Here is a 14800-nt window from a genome sequence, read left to right as displayed (position 1 = left end):
TTAGGACCCCACAAGAAACTAGCTGCATCCTCAGGCTACCTGCACTTCTGATTGACTAGCTATAAATCTGGGGGTTCCCACTAAGGACTTCAGGTTCAATAATTCATTAGAAAGATACCAAACTCTTATACTTAGGATGACTGTTTTATCATAAAAGACACAAATCACCCAAATCAAGAGATACATAGAGCAAGGTCTAAGGGGATTTCTAAATTCAAAATATCCATGTCTGTGGGATGACTCATCCCCTTATTTCCCCTGGCACATGCATGTATGATTTCCTAGCAGGGAGGTAAGACTGTAACCAGAGGTCCCTTGAAATCCCACAAAGAAGCCATGTAACCCAGTATTAAGTGACAAAGAGGAATGTGCATCTGGAACTCTCTGGGCCTCCTTTGCCAGGCCCTACCTCCAGGTGTCATGCATTCATTCAACTCCTAGGTTATCTCCCCATTTTCCTAGGTCTATCTGAGACCATCTCCCTCCCCTGGCCTCTCTTGCCTCCTTTTCCAGAAAGTCAAATATTCCACTGGCCCTGGAACCAATTGAGTTCCCCCCTGAAACTTGGATTCTCTTCTCTGCCTGCAGATGGGTTCAATTCCCCACATTCCTCCAGCCCTCATCCCACATTGAGTTTTGAGAGGATAACTTTAACTTCCAAGGAAAATCAGAATCATACCTATGGTGTGGGTCAATCAGCAGACTTTCATCAGCCAATAGGCCTATTTCAGGAAGTAAGAAGGTTTTGGTAGTGAGCACAAAAGAGATCTGAGCTCTTCTCCTCCTGGTTCTCTGTGGGATAGGGACATGCCACCTCTGTAAGCAGAGTCCTTAAGATTGGAAAGCCATGTAGACCAGTGTAAGGATGGTCCTGGTTTTCTGCCCTTTGTCCTTGTTTAATTATTAATTAAATCATGTACTACATTGAACTGTGGCCCTCCAAAAAGGTACGTCCACATTGGAATTGTCAGATCCCTGAGGAACTGAGCATATTTAGACAAATTTCTTTGTAGATGTAATTAAATTAAGGTTTTTCAGATAGTTCCTCCTGGCTTATCCATTTTTAATCAAGTTGTTGCTTTCTTACTATTGAATTGTTGTAAGGTTCCTTTCTTTCTTTTTGGATCCCAGTACTTTGTCAGATAAGGTGTGAGCACTGTTTCCTGTAAGAGATGGAGAAAGAGAGGTCCACACATAAAGGAGAAGGGCCTGTGGTGTGGAGGAAGAGACTGGAGTGATGCAATCACTAGCCAAGCCTGGAGCCACCCAAAGAGGGAACAGGCAAGGGAATCCTCCTAAGGCCTCTGGAGGGAGTACAGCACTGTGACACCTCCATGTTGGACTTTTGGCCTCCAGAGGCATGAGAAGACCAACTTCCATCTTTTAAACCATGATGTTTGTGGAAATTTATTACTACAGCCCTGGGGAAAATTATAAAACTTTTTTTTTTCACTTTCGAACTTGTCAGTTGGATTGAGGTGATACATTGGGTGGACCCTGTGAGAGAAGTGTGGGGAAAGGAAACAAGAAGCCAGTTTTCTAGGTTTTGTGCCCAACTTAGGCCAAGGACCAGGGGCTCAAGAGGCCAGCTTGAATTCTAGCCCAGTGGATAGCCCAGGAGACAGATAGAAATTAAAAGACTGAAATTCAGCTGGGCCAATATGTCCTGCAGTTCCAAGTCTGGCTTCAGGAGTACATGCATCATGACGTTCTCTTCACAGGACTTGTGTAGCTCCACCCTGTGGCCTTGTTGGTTGCAGTGGCCTTTCTGTTGGCTTGTCTCTGCTCAATTCCTGAAGCTTTCCTAGGACCATGTCCCACACACTGGTCTTTCCTAATCTCGGTGGTCTCCACTGCAGCCTCAGAGTCCTCCTCACATCTCCATGCCTTGCCCTCTCAGGGGCTGTCCACAGGGACCTTAACCCTGCTGCACTTTCCCTGGCCTCCCAGGCCTTCCTTTCAAATCTTGGTGGAAGCCTCCATGACCCCCTAACTCCAGCACCCTGCATTCCCACAGAACCAGCACCACACGCTTAACACCAAGGTCTGCCACCATCTGGAACAGCAGTCAAGCCCCCAGGGACACTCTCTGCAGCAGCCTCTGAGTGTCTCTTGAGAAGAGACCAGTGGGGCACCCTTTGTTCACAAGGGGCCTAGGAAGATTTTTCAACAAAGGGTGCCCCACTGGTCTCTTCTCAAGATCATTTTTCCTTTTACTTCCTTGAACCTGAGGTGGATGTAGTCTTATCAATTCCTGAGATTCCCTCAAGCCATCTTTTTTATTGTCTCTGGGCAAACTCTTCAGGATTTCTTAATGGCAATAATTGTCTTTTAATAAAGGCAACTTCCTTAGCCCCAGTTTTTCCTCCCACATTTCAAGTCCAAGTTTTTCCATTTTTTTCTGCTCTGCTTTCCATTCCTGAATATCATAATAAATTTGGCTAAAAGCCACCAGCAATATTCATGCCACTTCCTGAATGCTATGCTGCCTAGACCTTTCTTCTCCCAGATTTAGAAGTCTAATGCTTTTAAAATCAGCCTCACAGAAAGTCTCAGGACATGGACATAATGCAGTGCACTTCTCAGCCAGAACATAACACAACTGACCTCTCGTCCAAATTCCAAATTCAGAGTTCCCATTCTCTGAACACTCTTGTGCCCTTTCTTCACTATCCATCATCCTAATTGCTTTCTGGTCTTCTGAACTCGAACCAGAATTCGCCAGTAAGTTCCACTTACAACAGTTTAAAACATTTTCAGCTGGCACTACTAAGCATCTCGAAATTCCTCTCACCAAATCCACAAAACTCCACATGGTCAGGTTAGTCACAGCAATGATAACACTTCCTGGTAGCAACACATTTAGTTAGCTCTTTCGCTGTTCTAACTAAAAGAACAATTTTAGGGGAGGAAAAGATAATTTAATGGCTCAGAGTTTTAGAGATTTTAGTCCATAGATAGCAGACTCCATTCCTCAGGGCTCAAGGCTGAACATCATGGATGAAGAGTGTGGCAGAGAGAAGCAGCTCACATGATGATCAGGAAACACAGAGAAAGCTCCACTTGCCAGATAACAAATATATACACCCAAACATGCCCTCAGTACCCCACCTCCTCCAGCCACCCCGACCTATCTTTAGTCACCGTCCAATTAATCCCATCAGGTGATTGATTCACTTATTCGGTTAAGGACTCATAACCCAATCATTTTTTCTCTGAACTTCTTGCATTGTCATGTGAGCTTTTGGGGGACATCTCACATACAAACCCTAACATCTGACATGTGTAATATTCCGGATTATGTGACATTTAAGAATTTTCCAGGAATCCTATTGTAACACATCTTTATTGCAGCAGGAGATGACTTGCTGTATCTCATGCAAGACTAAAAAAAAAAAAAGAAAAGTACATAATTCATGTACTTGAATTATGGCCCCACAGGCACTGAAAACTCAGTACTTCAGTAATTGGCCAGGGCCAATACCTGCATGATAGCTGCCAAGAACAAACTGTCCTGAGGAAACTTTAAAAAGGAGCCTCCATCCTCAGCCATGGTGCCAAAACTTAAAAGAACTGAGGTTTTGGGAGAAGAAGGATTGCCCAAGAAGAATTTTTTTTTTCAGTTACAGAGTTCACTAGACAGAATTTTGTTACTGAAGGAAATAATCCAGAAAACAAATAAAGGAAAAGTAGTAAATACTAAGAAAATTCTATACAAGTGAATTTGTAAATATCCTACAGGTGGAGATATCAGTTAATTTTATTAAAAATATTTTTAATTTAAAAAAAAACCTCTTTAATATCAACCCAGTATTCTGTTATACCATAGATTATGTACCCTTTTCTCATGGCAAGACATTCAATTATTTCTCATATTTCACTGCATGATACATCACATGGAAAAGAACTTCTGTACAGAAATCTAATGAGTAATGGGCCTGGGGAGGTAGTTCAGTAGTAGAGTGCTTGCCTAGCATGCATGAGGCTCTAAGTTCAATCCCCAGGGCCACCAAAAAGAAACAAAACAAAACAAAATAAAACAAAAACCCAACATCTAAAGAGCAATTACAAATGTTTTCTATATAAATTCTGTCCTTCTCCAGGCTGCCTTTTCCTTCTTTGTAGTCCTATCTTCAGAAGCCCCAGGGCCTGGCAAGACAGATATTTTATGTTGACCCCCATTCATCGATGACACACAGAATCCATTTCCTCTCATTATTAAGTGACAGAATGAATGTATATAGCAGATCATAAGCAGTAAAGAAGATATCAGCTTTAATGATAATGACCCAAAGATAATGACCATAGAAATGACCAGGGGATAGCAGGGAGTGCTAAGAACAGAAGGGTCAGGGCACCTGGCCTCCTGGAGGAGAAAAACAGCAGCTTGTACCTCATCTGGAGCTGTGCTTGTTAAGTAATCCTAAAATCAATGCCAAATGCCTGCTTATCCCTGTCTGTAGAAGGAAGTTTTCATATTTGCACAGTAACACAAGCTTTGGTTAATTGGTCCCTGTATTGATATACTTTTTTTTTTTTTTAGTAGATTGCTGTGTCCACATTCTTCCTAGGGAAAGGAAGAAAGGAGGATAAGTACTGAACTCAGGTCAGAGAACTTGCTTACACTAGGATTTGATGGTCCTCTGTCTGCCTCCCTCTCTTCCTCCTCCTCCTCTTCCTTATTCTCTGTCTGTGTCTCTCTGTTGTTCTCTCCTCACTTAATGGACATTATACCATCCTACTTTCTTAAATACAGGTGGGGAAGCCCCATTTCCCTAAAGCCCGAAGTCTAGCTTAAATGCTTTGTAAGGGAGGTTGCCTTCCCACACAGTTAGTTGCCAGCAATGGCTATAGCCTTGATTAGTTGCCCCATTGGAAAGATGAAGTTGCTAGCCTGGCTCTTCCCTGCTCCCCTCTTGGAGGCCCAGCTCATCTCCAAGTTTCTACTTCTATTTTTCTGTTCCTCGTGGGATATTTACTCTGGGGCACATAGTGTACTGATGACTGTGCTGGAAACAAAGGCCTAATCCCTGTGCTTAAGGGGATAACAGCCTCGTGAAAAAATCCTTTTTCTTTCCAGCTCTAAGAAGAACTGGAACATGTATGTGGATTCTACAGACATCAAGCTAGGCAATGTGTCATATGTAAGGAGCCAAAAATAAGGAATATGGTAGAATGGAGTTAAGGAGGGAGGTCAGAGCAAAGACAATGGGAAAGCCAGCTGGAGAGAGAGTCCTGCCTGAAAGGCCCTGGGCATCATCAAGCAGTGATGACCATGCCATCTGTGATTCTATAGAGGGCAACTTCAGCAGCAGTAGAAGTCAAAATGCCCTCAGTTGAGAAGTAATGGGCAAGTGAGAGTGGCGGCTGTGAGTATAGAATACTTTGGCTCTGAGGGTGTTGGCAGAGTCATGGGTCAGGTTTTTCTAATGTGGTGCTTCCCTGAGTTTGCAGGCTACAGTGACAAAACTTGTAGCAGGAAAAAAAAAAAAGTAAAAGAGTGAGGATGACTTTGAGGACACAAAGCTGGGGGAGTAAGGCACTGTTGAAACCAGAGTTTTGAGATAAAACTAGACTCACAGCTTTGCCAATTTTCTTCTGGGTTTTTGTCTTGTAAATTTGAAGAATGAAATCCATGGACAATAATGAAAGGGAAGAGTAAACAGAGTAGGATTTATTGAAGTGAAAACAGAGAAAACTCCTGCCAAGTAGAAGGGGACCTGATAGCTGGAGATTCAGTTTGGGGACTTATACGGTTTGGGGTGGGAGATATGTTGGGGAGGCTGTGTGTGAGGGGGACTGGGGATGTGGTATAATTCTACTTTGGGCTCAATTTTGCTGGGAACCTAAAGCTACTCTAAAAAGTAAAAAAAAAAAGTGACATTAATTTTCATACTTCATCTCAATATACTAAAATACTACTATTCGACACATTATAAACCTAAACAAATTCAATGAGACAATTCCCATTCTTTTGAAGGGTCCTAGCTTTGAATCTGTGGGAAAATTCACATTCCACACATCTCAACTGAGCCAAATCACAATTTGAGTACTGAGTAGCCACACACATGTGGCCAGAGGCTACCGTGCCCGACAGCCTCAGAGTCTGTGTGAGTTAAGACACACTCTCAAGGAAGGCTGAAGGCCTGTGCCTGATAGTGCTCAACACAAAAGGCTTTTATGGCAAACTCCAGCCATGCAGTAAGGGATGGGACAAACCCAAAGGCTCTGGACTCTAGAAAGTGCTGTACCATCATGTTCAGAGTATATTGCAAGAGTAAGTTGAGAGTCTGAGAGGGTAGAGCTCAGATGAGAAGTATATTTCCTTTTCCAAAGTCACCAGAAGACTCCAGAAACTCTGGAGTGCCCCCACATCCCAAGGAAACATATTGGAGCCCACACCTGGTAAATTGTCCCAGATGTGAGGTAAACTTTCCTACATAGTAGCACATTCCAGCTTCCACTGAACCTGGAGTCTAATGGCCCAGCCTCTGCCTGAGCCCTGGGGAGGCATCAGCTTCAGCAATCCTAAGGTGGTGCCAAGCAGAGAGTAGCCATGGACCAAAGGATTTGATGTAAGGCTACACCACACACCAGCCCTGTGGCCTTGAGCAAAATGCTCAAAGAGGACTTCTCTGAGTAGCACTCTGCCAAGAAGAAAGCTACTGCCCTTAATCTCCCAGCACCTGTGACAGATCCCACTTCATGACTGAGGACTGAGTTTCTGCACACCCCTGTCAGTGTGGCCAGCTGCTCCCTAGTGGAGCCTGCCAATACAAGGCACTGGAGAGAAACTGGGAAGCTGGGGCAAGGTTGGGTTTGTCCCTCCCTATTGCTGCTTCCCCTAGGAGCAGGACCTGTTGAGGCTCCTTCCTCCAGAGGTGGTTGCTCCTTCTCAAAGCTGTAAAGGGATCCTGGTTGCAGTTTTCCAAGACCTCCAGAGCCAGCCCCCTGGTGACCCTGGTACACTCAGGCCCCTCTTCCAAGCCCAACCTCTTCTCATTTTTTGGCCTAATAACAATTAACAATAATAGGGTCTAGCATGCTAAGCACTTGGCCACTCAGGAAGGAGGGAACCCCATCAGTTATTTCAACAGAATTTAATGTAAAAACCTGTGAAGTTCATAAAAAATGTTGACTGGATGATTGTAAAAATGCAAAGACCGAATGCTAAGCTGTCACAGAGGGATGAACCATTGGAAGCAGTTTTCATGCTAGGACTGGGAAAGATGCCTTTTAACAAGGCATACATATGTAGTTATTCGTATAAAAACTGAAAAAAAATGAGTCCCCAAATTGTAAGTAGTGATTATATTTGAATGCTGGAACTACTGATGATTTCCTTTAAAAAAAACCCACTTTATTTCTGTATATATACTGCATATGTTCAAGGATGAATATGATTACTTTTACATTGGAGAAAACAAGTCAATATTATTTCTTAAAAGAGGAAGGGCTGGATTTAGGCAGATTTAAACTTTCACAACCAGGATTCTGTAAGGTGATGCACTCTGAGGGTTCCCAGGTAGTCTTTGTGAGTGTGAGTCTGCAATCTCAACCATGATGCTCCCCTGTAGGAAGGTTAACTCCCACTGCAGTTGGTAAGATCAATTTCTGGCCCCTCTGGGAGCTTAAGAGATACTGAGAGGTACCAACGTTCACTGAAGCAATTTCTAAACTTATCAAAAATGATGTCCAGAAAGAAGGAAAACTGTTGTTGATATATTTTTAGAGAAAAATGCCAATGGACATATTTCCTTTGAGTGGAAATATGTAAATATGCGTTTAGCAAGGAATGACAAGGCTTCAGAAGCAACACATCCACAGGAAGCCAGAGATGAGATGACCAACCAAAACTGAGTCACCTTTTCCTATAATAGAAGGTTTGAAGACACTTGTCTGGAATGAGGATTTTACAGCTCTACTCCAATTCCCAGAATGTGTGTTTACAAGTGCTCACCCAGTAACCCTAAGATCCAGGTTAATCCTAGAACAAAGCTTCTTAACTTTAATGAGCATGTATTAAGCTGCAGATTTTTGACAAAATATGGATTATTATTTAGCAGGTCTGGAGTGGCAACAATAATTCAACATATCTGACACCTCTGAGTAAGGCTGAGGCTGCTAGTCTTCTGACCATACTTTGGGTAGAAAGTGTTCAGGATCTGGCATCAAAGCAACTGAGGTCATTGGGAACAAATAACAGGAAACAGCCATTCAGTTGTGCTGTGCCACATTAAGCAAGGGAAGAGAGGCACAGAACATGGTCAGTGAGACTTCCACCCACCACCCAATCCCTTATAACAAGTACCTTCATATACTCAGTCTGGTACTTCTGTCCTCACATATGCCAGCACCATAAAGCATCTTTGTCCCCAAGCATCTTGGCACCATTGAGATTGATAATGAGAAGCAAACTTCAGGCCCTTGCATGAGATCATCTGGAGAAGCATGAGGCCCTCAATTCTTTCGAGAGCTTGAATAATGATATCTTGCCAGGAGGTATGCCAGAATCTGGGCTTTGCTTCCATATGGTCACCTGGATCAGTCAGCAGCAGATGGCACCAGAGGATAAGCACAAGCTGTGTCCAAAAGAGTGGCCAAAAAAATCACCTCAAAATCCCAGACAAATATTTAAAGAAAGGAACTGAAAGGGAGATGTGACCAAAGTTGAGACAGGACAAAAAGTTCTAGGAAGGGCACGGATGATTCAAAGAGCACTTGTCTCAGGAGTCACTTGCACAGATTCTTTCAGGGCCTGGACCAAAGACACCCATGTGACTGCACAGTCTGCTGCTGCCTGACCCTTTGCTAGATCATCTGTGCAGGGCCAATGCTCTTCTTCTCACAATGAGGATCCTTGAGGGTGCTGGCACTGAATACCTTGCCCCAGGGGGTTATGGTGTGTCTAGTAACTGTCCATTCCATTGCAGGGTAATTCTTAGTAGAAAGAGCCAGACTAGGACATCCCATTCAAGGTGGCCCAGGAACAATCTTGACATGTCCTTCTCTGTAAGAACAGGTTATGCGTCCATGCCAAGCATTGAACTGGTTCAGGATCAAGGGAACTGGGCCTTGCCCTTCATGAGGCAGATATTCATACTCACTTTCTCCATCTCTCCTACTCCTTTCCTTATTACTCCTGTAATAAGGATAGGGCTTTATTAAGTGAGACTCAGGAATCCTTGTCCCTACTCCTGCTGAAGGATACTGGGATGCCAATGTCCTAGGAACACTTTGACAAAACCATGGCCTATTGTCTAGGGCAATTCATCTCAGTGGTCAAGGCATGGATGAAGGAAGCCATAGACACAGCCTTAAGGATTGTAGGCCTCTGTAGTGAGTCAGCACAAGGCAAGGCCACAGAGTTTATGTCCAGGGTTCTCGTCAACAGAGGTCCTGGCAGGCAGGAAGGGCAAGTAAGAGACTATGGGTACAGCAGCCTGACTCCTGACTCCTTTCCATGCTGGACCATAGCATGGCACATGGCTGTGGTCTAATACTCAGCTACAAGTGGCATCTTTACCATTGATCTGCAATGGAAATCTTTTCTAGTGCTCTCTCTGTATGCCAGAACCTGTTCTAGGCACGGAGGGTAAGCGCTCTATGGTAATACAGAGGTCATTCAAAAGGTGTTGACAACCTTGTAAGTTTATGTCCATAAAGGTAACAGACATAGTGAATGGTAAAAATAATGTAGTAGGGTGTGAACTGTAGAACTCCTACTGCAGAGGGCCCTGAGGACTCAAGATGACCAGGATCTTTCCTCTTCAGCTTGATATGCTAATGGTACTGCCACAGTCTGGCTAGGCACAAAATCACGAGCCACTCAAGCAGGAACAAACTTTATTTTTTGAAACTGCCGCCAATGTTCTGTATCCGTCCCGCCCCCAAGATCGCTGATCCACCTAACACCCTGCTACTGTACTTCCCCAACCAATGGGAACTCTCCAGGAGTCCAGTAGCAGGCCAAGGTGAACAGCAGGAGTCCAATATCCATATGAATGCAAATCTTAACATAATCATATCATCTCAATGGCTAGATGGCATCACCTTTCAACCAAAAATGCCATGCATCATATACTTGGCTGACTCTTAGCAGGTACAACAGTAATTACACTGCCTTGAATCTACGGAATTCTTGCCACTTGTGAAGCACATACACACACATGTCATCTCTCCCAGCGGGCAGGGGGTGGCCAAGGTTCAGAGCTCTTTCTCCAAGTGCTCCTTTCCTCACTTCACAGTTGCCTCAAGGTTTTTGGTGGGGGAAAACTCCCTGGCTTCCCAGGCCAGGCATCTGTTGCTGAGTTAATACAATGAACCCTTCCTGTTAGAGCCAGACATCCCTGGCTCTGCCATCCTGTAGCTCAAGCCACAAGGTTCACCATAAACTGCAGAATCTGGAATCAAAATCCTTCCAAAAATAAACAGCAGAACTATCCGAGGGTCAGGCTTCACAAGGCAAATAATGCAAAAATGGAATCTTGCCAGACTATCTGGGCCCTAAAATCCAGAAATAATGTGTGTTATGGTTTAGATGTGATGTCCTCCAAAAGCTCAGTGTGAGTGAGACAATGCAAGAAAGCTTGGAGGAGAAATGATGGGGTATAGTCTTCACCTAATCAGTGAATTAATCCCTGATAGGGTTAGCCAATTAGTAACTGGAGGCAGGTGGGGTGTTGCTGGAGGAAGTAGCTCTTTGGGGGCGTGGCTATGGGGTATATATTTTATGTATGGCGAGTAGAGTCTCTCTTTGCTTCCTGATCTTCATGTGAGCTGGTTCCCTCTGCCACAGTCTTCCGCCATGATCTTGTGCCTCAACTCAAGACATGAGGAATGGAGCCTGCTGTTTATGGATTGACACCACTGAAATCATAAGCCATTAAATAAGCCTTTCCTCCTCTATAATTGTTCGGGTTGGCTCTTTTAGTCACAGCAGCAAAAAAGCTGATTAAACAATGGGGCTGTCACCACCAGCTTGCAGCATGTCCAATTAGCTAAATTAAAAGGTCTGGCAAGGAAAATAGCAGAGAGAATCCTAGGGCCTCTTTAAATGGGGTTTAGTCTTCCACTTAGCCTCAAAGACTCAGAGCATTGTGAACAGGGGCAAATGGTCAGACTCCTCTAAAGGGAAACTCTGTTGGCAGGTCAGCACCAGGGCTTTGATCTCCTTCTTGAAGTTGGCATTGAGAAAGACAAATGAAAAGGTTGACACAAGTAGAGGCCGTGGTGATCAGGTGGCACACCAAGAAGATGAGGTTGCTGTGACAAACAGGGATGACTTCATGATGCCAGTCCTCCAGAGTATTGGACATATGCAAGGGCAGCCAGGATATGGCAAAAACAGCCACCATTGCCATGAGCATCCAGCTGATCATTCTCATCTGCCCAGCTTGCCGGCTGTAGGTGCCCCTATGGAACACACACCCCTGAGAACCCCAAAATGGTCTCAATGCTGTAGGACCCCCACAATGGTCTCAATGCTGTAGAAGGTGATGATGAAAGCCATCGGGTTCACAGAATCTTGGCAGTGGTCAGAGAAGTTATATAGGACATCATTGGGTTTGCTCCTGTTTTCACCCTGTGGGGATCCTGGAAAGGGCAAGGCCAGGAAGGGAGAGGTGGTCAGGGTGAACACGAGAAGATTCCAGGAGCTCTTGAACTAAGCAGCCCACTTCACAGGTGATGCCTATGAGGCAGACAGACAAATGGGACTCAGGGACCATGCCTCCAGAATGGAATCCAGGGAGAAGCAGGGTCCATGGAGAAGGTTCTTAGCTGCTTCCATCCCAATAAATGGACAATAGGAGCTGTCACCCAAGGAACTGGGACAATAGGAGCTATAACCTAAGGCTCAAGGGAAGAGACTGGCATCTAATAGTCATTACCTTCTAGGAAGCACTTTTGCATGTTGGGGATCATGTGTGGTGTTTTGTATATGTTAGCTGGTTTACTCTGAAAGGTATATATCAACCCATTTCATTGATGAGGAATCTAAGATTCAGAGACGTGAGGCAACTTACCCCCAGCCACACAACTAATAAAAAATGGGTCCCAGATACAAACCGAGGTCTGTGTGATACCAGAATTTGTTCCATATATTCCTTCTTACCTCAGAATTCATCTGTTTTGATGATAAAGTAGTTGGGGAGTTTTATGCAGAGTTCAGAGGCAGAATTGTTCAGAAAACCCCTTGACACATTTTAACATTTGGAGGCAACAATAAATGTTTCTGTTCACTTCATGTTCTTTAGGACAGAAGTGTTTCTTGGAACTCAACACAAAATGCACCCTCTTGGTCTCAGTCCCTACCTGCCGTGCCAGCCATATTTCTCAGGTGACAACTTGTCAAAGGTGATGACTTTCAGGTATGCAAAAACCAGAACACCAGCACCCCAGTATATTTCTGCTCTCATTATTGTTCATGAACATCTGGTCAAGGACATCTCTCTCCCTGGATCCCACACCATGTGTGTGCTCAAGTCACCTGATGTACTTTGCAGTTCCTAAACGCACCAGATTGTTCCACACTTCCATGCCTTGCCACAGGCTGTTCATTCTCCCTGGAGCCTCCTCAGCACAAGGGACCACTGCCAATATTAAGTTGGGATTTGGACTCAAGGGCCTCAAAGAAGTAATGCCAATGACAGACATTTTGACATTGAAGAGTCCTCTGACCTATCACAACATGCATCACTGTACCCCACCACACAGTTTCACAGGTTCTCTAGTTATCATTAGTCACATGAGGTCCCAGTTCTCAGTCTTCATTAAACATCAAAATTATTTGGGGGCATATTGAAAGTACAGATTTCAGGGCTCCTCTCCCTGGAATACAGTTAAGTGAGTCTGGGATGGGGCCCAGGAATCCATATTTTCACAAGTGGCCTAAGGAATTCTGATGAACATGATTGTCAGGCCCTATTTTGAGAAACACTATTCATGGAGGAACATCCTATTTGAGATAATCTATAATTCCCTTATATTAGCAACACTTATTTTTGAACATAACTGTATCCTTCCTGAGCAACTTCTAACTTAAAGGCAATTCTTACAGAATGAGGTCAGATTAGACCTAGATTAATAACAATTTATCAGCTGTCATAAGTGTCACTCATTGTACATTTAACTTATAGAGATGAGTCTTGTTTGACTTACATAAATGAGCCACTTACATCAGGAATTTGCCTGACAGCTTACAGTCTGGTTATTTAGGCTCCGGTTTTCAAGAGGCAGGACAGTTTTGCCAGCACCATGGTTTTCTAGCAAAAAGCATCATTTGGAGTTAAACATGACAAAATGAAATATACCAGGATGAAATACAAAGTTCAAAATTTGAGGTAGAAAAGCAAACCACAACTGCTACTGTTGTACTGGCTTCAGATGCAGCAAATGGGAGAGAAACCTCAAGGATCTGGTTGACCATTAGCCAGAGAAGAGCTAGGTCATCAGTGAGGGGCAACACCAGAGAATTCAAACCAACAACTGTAGCATGATCAGAGGGGAGTTACTGGTCAGGATCTAAAATAGTCACTGCTTCATTCATTCATCTACTCAATCAATATGTGTCAAGCCCTAGTCTAGAGACAAGGGCTACAAAGATGACTCATCTGCAAAGATGGCCAGGGCCATCCCAGATGAGGGAATCAGACCACTAGGTATGAAGATGGACCTCGATGTCACATTGTTATTGCCCAAATCAGTATGAGTGGGGTGCCTGTGTGTTGGCAGATGAGAGAAGGGGCAGAGAGCATGGAGATGAGAGAAGTGACATTGATCTGTGACTCTAAGACTGAAGAGGAATCACCCTTACAAACAGAAAAAAAAAAGAGGGTTCAGAGAATACTATGGTGCAGAGACAGAAAAGAGGAAAGCTTCCTACAGAGCAGCTGCAAGTTCTGAATAATTGCAGCCAGGGTGGGTGGAAGGAAGTGGCACATGATGAGGCTAGAGAGGTGGCCAGATAAGGGATGCTAAGTAAGCCACTGAATGCCACATGCATTCCAGAAAGGTCATCTGGATATACAGAATAGATTGGTGGAGAGGGAAAGACAGGAGAAGAATATCTCTGAAGAAGGCAGCATTGGGAGTCAGTCTGGCTTTCGGTCCCCTTCTCAGAGATCCATTGGACAGTTAACTCACAGTGGTCATCAATAGGCTAGGACATCCCATTCCAATAGCACATGGATGTCTGAGTCCAAATCAGCCCTCTTAGCTCCTTCTGGAGATAGGGCAGAGGGAAGGAGAGAGCAATAAAGCAGGATGCAAATGACTGGGAGTCAGGAAAAAAGTGAAACTATCTGCTGGCCCTTGCATCTTTCCCCAGAGTGGTAGGGGCTGGGAGGAGCCATCCTGGAGCAAACTCCACAGATTCATGCCTGGAGGAGCCCCATGTGCACAGGGACTGCAGATGTCCACAACACACTCCAGGGGAAAGGGCAGCAGTAGTTCAAATCCTTGGGTCCCTGGTTAGCAAGAAGGCTAATTCTTTTAATAGAATGTGCTGGGGCATGAGGAATACATGAGGGAGGCTCCTTTAAAAAAAAAAAAAGACACAGAAAGAAGAAGAAGGGACCCCCACCCTCAGCCTTGTGAGAAGGATCATGGCTTTGGCTTTGAAACTAAAGGACCTAATCTTAGAAATGGCCACAGTAAGATCATATGACTATTAAGGGAGTGGGTCACCTGGCAGCTGGTATCTTTGCACAAAAGAAGGTCTATGTGCCTGCTCTCATGTCACCTCTAGAGTCAAGAACAAGATCCCTATTGCATAGATACCATCCCGCTATGTGAGAAA

The sequence above is a fragment of the Marmota monax genome, unplaced genomic scaffold (assembly GCF_021218885.2).
Source record: "Marmota monax isolate L192 unplaced genomic scaffold, Marmota_monax_Labrador192_F-V1.1 WCK01_AAM20220418_F8-fsc00207, whole genome shotgun sequence".
Classification (NCBI taxonomy): Eukaryota; Metazoa; Chordata; class Mammalia; order Rodentia; family Sciuridae; genus Marmota; species Marmota monax.
This window is presented reverse-complemented; position numbering follows the sequence as displayed.